Source organism: Scyliorhinus torazame, unplaced genomic scaffold (genome assembly GCF_047496885.1).
Source record: "Scyliorhinus torazame isolate Kashiwa2021f unplaced genomic scaffold, sScyTor2.1 scaffold_1369, whole genome shotgun sequence".
Taxonomy (NCBI): Eukaryota; Metazoa; Chordata; class Chondrichthyes; order Carcharhiniformes; family Scyliorhinidae; genus Scyliorhinus; species Scyliorhinus torazame.
The window spans coordinates 40,001-47,500 of NW_027309096.1; positions in this window are offsets into that span (position 1 = coordinate 40,001).

Sequence of the window (7,500 nt, forward strand, 5' to 3'; positions counted from 1 at the left end):
GGGGTGCGTGTGCAGCAACAAGGGTGGTGAACACGATCGTTGGTGGTCAAGCTGTCAAGACCCTCGGGCCACACCGGCTCGGAGTCGCCGGTCGTCGGCGCAGCGTGTGTCCGACGGGGGGTACACGGCTTCCCTCCCGACAGGGAATCAGGCACCGGGTTCAGCTACAAAATACGGTGCGACCGGCTCGCGCCGTCCAGGCGGAAGAGGCACGCCACACGCACGGGAGCAGTGTGCGACCCTTTTAGTTCTTCCTTTCGTTGCCAGAGAACGTGTGTTCGGCCACAGGAACGGGGACACAGTGCTAGGAAAAGCCGACACTGAGGACTCGGAGCCTGCCCGTTCCAGGGCTCGAGATATTGCCACTGCGATCTGCTCGACAGAGAGAGAGCAAACGCACGCCTCGGCCTCACAAGGGCTGCGAGAATTCTCGGTCGATGTCCGTCTGTGACTCGGGGCGGCGGGGGAACCCACACAGCACGGGGAGGGTCAACCGCTCAGCCTGAACACCAGCCCACAATAGCGCTGGCCCGCCGAGGGCCCTCCCACGTCGGACACGACTCGCCTGATCGTTCGAGAGGTAGGTGCCGAGAGGTACGCCGCCGTGTGCGGAAGGAAGCAACAACGACTGGCCGCCACGGGCGTGACCTCTCGCGCCCGAGAATCTGCTCTCGGCCAAGGCTTTCGGCGCTCGCACGACACTTGCAACCAGCCGGCGTGCGGCGCCTGACTTCAATCAGGTTTCTGGGAACGCCCCGACATGTGCCTCTGTGCAACCCGTTAACCGTGACACATGCGACTGCAACCCAAGGGAACCAGGCACGGGAACGCCGCCGCCCCGCGTCGCCTGAAAACAGACTTGGGCACCCTGGCCTCCAGGTGTGCCCGAAAACAAGACAAGAGGTGCCCAGTCACAAAGGCTAAACCTCGACAGACATTTTATAATGTGTCTTCTACCATATATGTCTGTCTCTTCTTGAATTATTGTACAAGGATATATATATATATAATTGTGTCTTTGTTTTCTCGCCATTAAAAACTTTGTAAGTGTTTCTCTCTCGCCACAGAAAAAACACTTTGTCTGTTTTTTTTACAAGTATGTTTCTCACACAAGAGTTCACAGAAACACATTGTTTGTATCAGAGTTACCGCCGGCTCGGACTCTGACCGATTTTTAGGCCGGCAAATGAGTTCGAAAAGTCCGTCAAAATTGTTGCTAAAACCCCTTGAGGACTTCCGAGTGCTCATTGGTAAGGCCTTCGATTTGAAATCGGGACCGTACCTCAAAGTAGCACTTTCCTGGGTACTTTCAAAGTGCTACCGCTGCCAGAAAATGTTCTAAAAATCGTGTTCCCGAAAATCTCCGGGCACCCCGCCAACCCCTCGTGACGCCAAATGCAAATGGCAAATCGGCGGGAGGTCGCCCGGTAGTCCATCCGAGGAAGGCGCTCCAAATCCCCGCAAATCGACTTTTTCAAAACCTCATCGGCACTACCGAGGGCAAGTGGTTAACCAGCTGTCCGAGACATTCGACCACAAATGCAAGTGGCAGCTCGGCGGGACCAATCCACTCCACCTTAGCGGGAACACCCCCACTCTGTCCTCGGTAAATCGGCTGGACACGACCTCATACACTTCCGAGGGCAAGTGATTAACTAACGGTAGGGTGCACTTTTCATATATGCACGTGCCCCATCGGCGGGACCAATCCACTCCTCCGTTCCGCTCTCCTGCAACCTTGGCCCCGGTAAAGCGGCGGCACAGGACCTCATAGACCTCCTGGAAGTCGCCAGAGGCTAAGTCCGACTGGTTTATGACTTGCCACTGCCTGGACCTGCCCCCACAGGCTAAGTCCGACTGGTTTATGACTTGCCACTGTCTCCACCTCCCTCCACAGGCTAAGTCCGACTGGTTTATGACTTGCCACTGTCTCCACCAGCCTCCACAGGCTAAGTCCGACTGGTTTATGATTTGCCACTGTCTCCACTGGTTCATGACTTGCCACTGCCTGGACCTGCCTCCACAGGCTAAGTCCGACTGGTTTATGACTTGCCACTGCCTGGACCTGCCCCCACAGGCTAAGTCCGACTGGTTTATGACTTGCCACTGTCTCCACCTCCCTCCACAGGCTAAGTGCGACTGGTTTATGACTTGCCACTGTCTCCACCAGCCTCCACAGGCTAAGTCCGACTGGTTTATGATTTGCCACTGTCTCCACTGGTTCATGACTTGCCACTGCCTGGACCTGCCCCCACGGGCTAAGTCCGACTGGTTTATGACTTGCCACTGTCTCCACCTTCCCTCCACAGGCTAAGTGCGACTGGTTTATGACTTGCCACTGTCTCCACCAGCCTCCACAGGCTAAGTCCGACTGGTTTATGATTTGCCACTGTCTCCACTGGTTCATGACTTGCCACTGCCTGGACCTGCCTCCACAGGCTAAGTCCGACTGGTTTATGACTTGCCACTGTCTCCACCAGCCTCCACAGGACAAGTCCGACTGGTTTATGATTTGCCACTGTCTCCACTGGTTCATGACTTGCCACTGCCTGGAACTGCCTCCACAGGCTAAGTCCGACTGGTTTATGACTTGCCACTGTCTCCACCAGCCTCCACAGGCTAAGTCCGACTGGTTTATGATTTGCCACTGTCTCCACTGGTTCATGACTTGCCACTGCCTGGCCCTGCCTCCACAGGCTGAGTCCGACTGGTTTATGATTTGCCACTGGTTCATGACTTGCCACTGCCTGGACCTGCCTCCACAGGCTGAGTCCGACTGGTTTATGATTTCCCACTGGTTCATGACTTGCCACTGCCTGGACCTGCCTCCACAGGCTGAGTCCGACTGGTTTATGATTTGCCACTGGTTCATGACTTGCCACTGCCTGGCCCTGCCTCCACAGGCTGAGTCCGACTGGTTTATGATTTGCCACTGGTTCATGACTTGCCACTGCCTGGACCTGCCTCCACAGGCTGAGTCCGACTGGTTCATGACTTGCCACTGCCTGGACCTGCCTCCACAGGCTTAAGTCCGACTGGTTTATGACTTGCCACTGTCTCCACCAGCCTCCACAGGCTAAGTCCGACTGGTTTATGATTTGCCACTGTCTCCACCAGCCTCCACTGGTTCATGACTTGCCACCGACTCGGCCAGCCTCCCCAGGCGAAGCGCGGGCGTTTGGTGACAATTCCAAGGCAGACCAAGGCAAACACGGCCCCTTGCGCGGCGGGGAGCCGTGCCCGGCCTCGGCGGGGCGTCGGGCCGCCGTTTGGAGCGCCGGCCGAAAACCCGAAAAAAGGGCGAAAATCGGAAAGAATTCGCGCCCGATCGGGCCGAGCGGCCGGCGGGGCGGCAGCCCGGGTCGGTCTCCGCAGACCTGGAGGCTCGAGGGGACCTTTCCGACCAAAGTCCATTTCTCGATTTTCCACCTCCTACCAATCTGCAGGTACCCCGCCAACCCCTCGGGACGCCAAACGCAAATGGCAAATCGGCGGGAGGGCGCCCGGTAGTCCATCCGAGGAAGGCGCTCCAAGTCCCCGCAGATCGGCTTTTTCAAAACCTCATCGGCACTACCGAGGGCAAGTGGTTAACCAGCTGTCCGAGACACTCGACCACAAATGCAAGTGGCAGCTCGGCGGGACCAATCCGCTCCCTTTAGCGGGAACGGAACACCCCCACTGTGTCCCCGGTACCACGGCTGGGACACGACCTCATACACTTCCGAGGGCAAGTGATAACTAACGGTAGGGTGCACTTTTCATATATGCACGTGCCCCGTCGGCGGGACCAATCCACTCCTCCGTTCCGCTCTCCTGCAACCTTGGCCCCGGTAAATGCGGCGGCACAGGACCTCATAGACCTCCTGGAAGTCGCCAGAGGCTAAGTCCGACTGGTTTTATGACTTGCCACTGCCTGGCCCTGCCTCCACCAGGCTAAGTCCGACTGGTTTATGACTTGCCACTGGTTCATGACTTGCCACTGCCTGGCCCTGCCTCCACAGGCTAAGTCCGACTGGTTTATGATTTGCCACTGGGTTCATGACTTGCCACTGCCCTGGCCCTGCCTCCCACAGGCTAAGTCCGACTGGTTTATGATTTGCCACTGGTTCATGACTTGCCACTGCCTGGCCCTGCCTCCACACGCTAAGTCCGACTGGTTTATGATTTGCCACTGGTTCATGACTTGCCACTGCCTGGACCTGCCTCCACAGGCTAAGTCCGGACTGGTTTATGATTTGCCACTGGTTCATGGACTTGCCACTGCCTGGACCTGCCTCCACAGGCTAAGTCCGACTGGTTTATGATTTGCCACTGGTTCATGACTTGCCACTGCCTGGCCCTGCCTCCACAGGCTGAGTCCGACTGGTTTATGACTTGCCACTGCCTGGACCTGCCTCCACAGGCTAAGTCCGACTGGTTTATGACTTGCCGCTGCCTGGACCAGCCTCCACAGGCTAAGTCCGACTGGTTTATGACTTGCCACAGTCTCCGCCAGACTCCACTGGTTCATGACTTGCCACCGCCTCGACCAGCCTCCCCAGGGCTAAGTCCGAGCGTTGCGGTGGCCATGCCAGTGCCGACGAGGTCTGATCCGGTCCCTCGCGCTCCGGAGAGACGTCCCCGGCCTCGGCGGGGCGTCGGGCCGCCGTTTGGAGCGCCGGCCGAAAACCCGAAAAAAGGGGCGAAAATCGAAGAAATTCGCGCCCGATCGGGCCGAGCGGGCCGGCGGGGGCGGCAGCCCGGGTCGGTCTCCGCAGACCTGGAGGCTCGAGGGGACCTTTCCGACCAAAGTCCATTTTCTCGATTTTCCACCTCCTACCAATCTGCAGGTACCCCGCCAACCCCTCGTGACGCCAAACGCAAGTGGCAGACCAGCGGGACGGACCACCGGTAGTCATGCCGGGAATGAGGTCTCGGCGTCGGCATAAGGTGGATGGATCGGACCCCATCCGGCCTACGGTTCTTTTTCAAAACGGCGCCCCCGGCCCCGCCGGCGGCGGCCTTGGCGGCCCGGGTGGGCGCCCCTCCTCGAATCGCCACCCTGCCCCGGGGTGAGCCGCTTCGGCCGCCGCCCGGCGCCGTCAACAACCTTGTCCTGGTTTATGACTTGTCACCGCCGCTGGTTTATGACTTGTCACCGCCGCTGGTTTATGACTTGTCACCGCCGCTGGTTATGACTTGTCACCGCCGCTGGTTTATGACTTGTCAGCACCGGCGGACGGCCTCTCGCCGCCCTTTGGGACGCCCCGCGGGCGGACCGTGACCCCCCACGGCTGGCCCGCGCGGGGCCCGCCACCCGCCCAAGGGGCGCCCCCTGTCCGTTCGCCCACCTAACGCACGGCTGGAACAGCACCAAGCCCCGCAGCCGGCCAACGGCGGCACACACTGACCGCAGCCCACCGGAGGCACGTCGGGCCGTGGCCGTACCCGCCCGACAGCGCCCCCCTGCGGGCCACGGACCAGGCGGACGATGGGACGAGACGATCCCCGGCCGAGGCGCTCTCTGAGCCCGCCAGGGACCGGTGCACACCGCCGGCGGGACGCTGCACCCGGTACACACGAGCGGCCCTCTGCCCGCCGGGGACCTGGTGCACCGCCGGGGGAGTCTGCACCGGGCCCAGGAGCTCCCTCTGCCCGCCAGGAACCGGGGGGGGACCGCCGGCGTGAGGCTGCACCGGGCCCAGCAGGTCACTCTGCCCGCCAGGGACCGGGGGGGACCGCCGGCCGGGAGGCTGAGCCCGGCCCAGGAGCTCCCTCTGCCCGCCAGGAACCGGGGGGACCGCCGGCGGAGGCTGAACCCGGCCCCAGGAGGTCCACTCTGCCCGCCAGGGACCGGGGGGGACCGCCGGCGGAGGCTGCACCGGGCCCACGAGCTCCCTCTGCCCGCCAGGGACCGGGGGGACCGCCGCCGAGGCTGCACCCGGCCCCAGGAGCTCCCCTCTGCCCGCCAGGGACCGGGGGGGACCGCCGGCGGAGGCTGCACCCGGCCCAGGAGGTCCCATCTGCCCGCCAGGGACCGGGCGGACCGCCGGCGGAGGCTGCACACCGGGCCCAGGAGCTCCCTCTGCCCGCCAGGGGCCGGGGGGGACCGCCGCCGGAGGCTGCACCCGGCCCAGGAGCTCCCTCTGCCCGCCAGGGACCGGGGGGACCGCCGGCGGAGGCTGCACCGGGGCCCAGGAGCTCCCTCTGCCCGCCAGTGACCGGGGGGACCGCCGCCGGAGGCTGCACCCGGCCCAGGAGCTCCCTCTGCCCGCCAGGGACCGGGGGGTCCTCCGGCGGAGGCTGCACCCGGCCCAGGAGGTCCCTCTGCCCGCCAGGGACCGGGGGGACCCGCCGGCGGAGGCGGCACCGGGCCCAGGAGCTCCCTCTGCCCGCCAGGGACCGGGGGGACCCGCCGCCGGAGGCTGCACCCGGCCCAGGAGCTCCCTCTGCCCGCCAGGGACCGGGGGGTCCGCCGGCGGAGGCTGCACCCGGCCCAGGAGGTCCCTCTGCCCGCCAGGGACAGGGTTGTAACGCCGGCGGGAGGCTGCCTCCGGCCCAGGAGGTCCGTCTGCCCGCCAGGGACCGGGGGGACCGCCGAGGAGTCTCTGCCCCGTCCCAGATGACTCCCTATCCCTACCCCTAACCGTATCCCTAACCCTATCGCCTAACCCTAACCCTATCCCTAACCCTATCCCTAACCCTAACCCTATCCCTAACCCTAACCCTAACCCTATCCCTAACCCTAACCCTATCCCTAACGCTAACCCTAACCCTATCCCTAACCCTAACCCTAACCCTAACCCTATCCCTAACCCTAACCCTAACCCTATCCCTAACCCTATCGCCTAACCCTAACCCTATCCCTAACCCTATCGCCTAACCCTAACCCTAACCCTAACCCTATCCCTAACCCTAACCCTATCCCCTAACCCTAAACCTATCCCTAACCCTAACCCTAACCCTAGCTCTAACCCCATCGCCTAACCCTAACCCTATCCCTAACCCTAACCCTATCCCTAACCCTAACCCTAACCCTAACCCTAACCCTATCGCCTAACCCTATCCCTAACCCTAACCCTATCCCTAACCCTAACCCTAACCCTATCCCTAACCCTAACCCTATCCCTAACCCTAACCCTATCGCCTAACCCTAACCCTATCCCTAACCCTAACCCTATCGCCTAACCCTAACCCTATCCCTAACCCTAACCCTATCGCCTAACCCTAACCCTATCCCTAACCCTAACCCTATCCCTAACCCTAACCCTAACCCTATCCCTAACCCTAACCCTAACCCTATCCCTAACCCTAACCCTAACCCTATCCCTAACCCTATCGCCTAACCCTATCCCTAACCCTAACCCTATCCCTAACCCTATCGCCTAACCCTAAACCGAACCCCAACCGCAACCCCCAACACCAAAAGGCACCGGGCCGTAAGCCTGCACCCGCACCGGCAGTGCCCTAGCCCCCTCGGGGAAGAAGGGACTCCGTCTCCACACCGCACCCGCCCCAGCT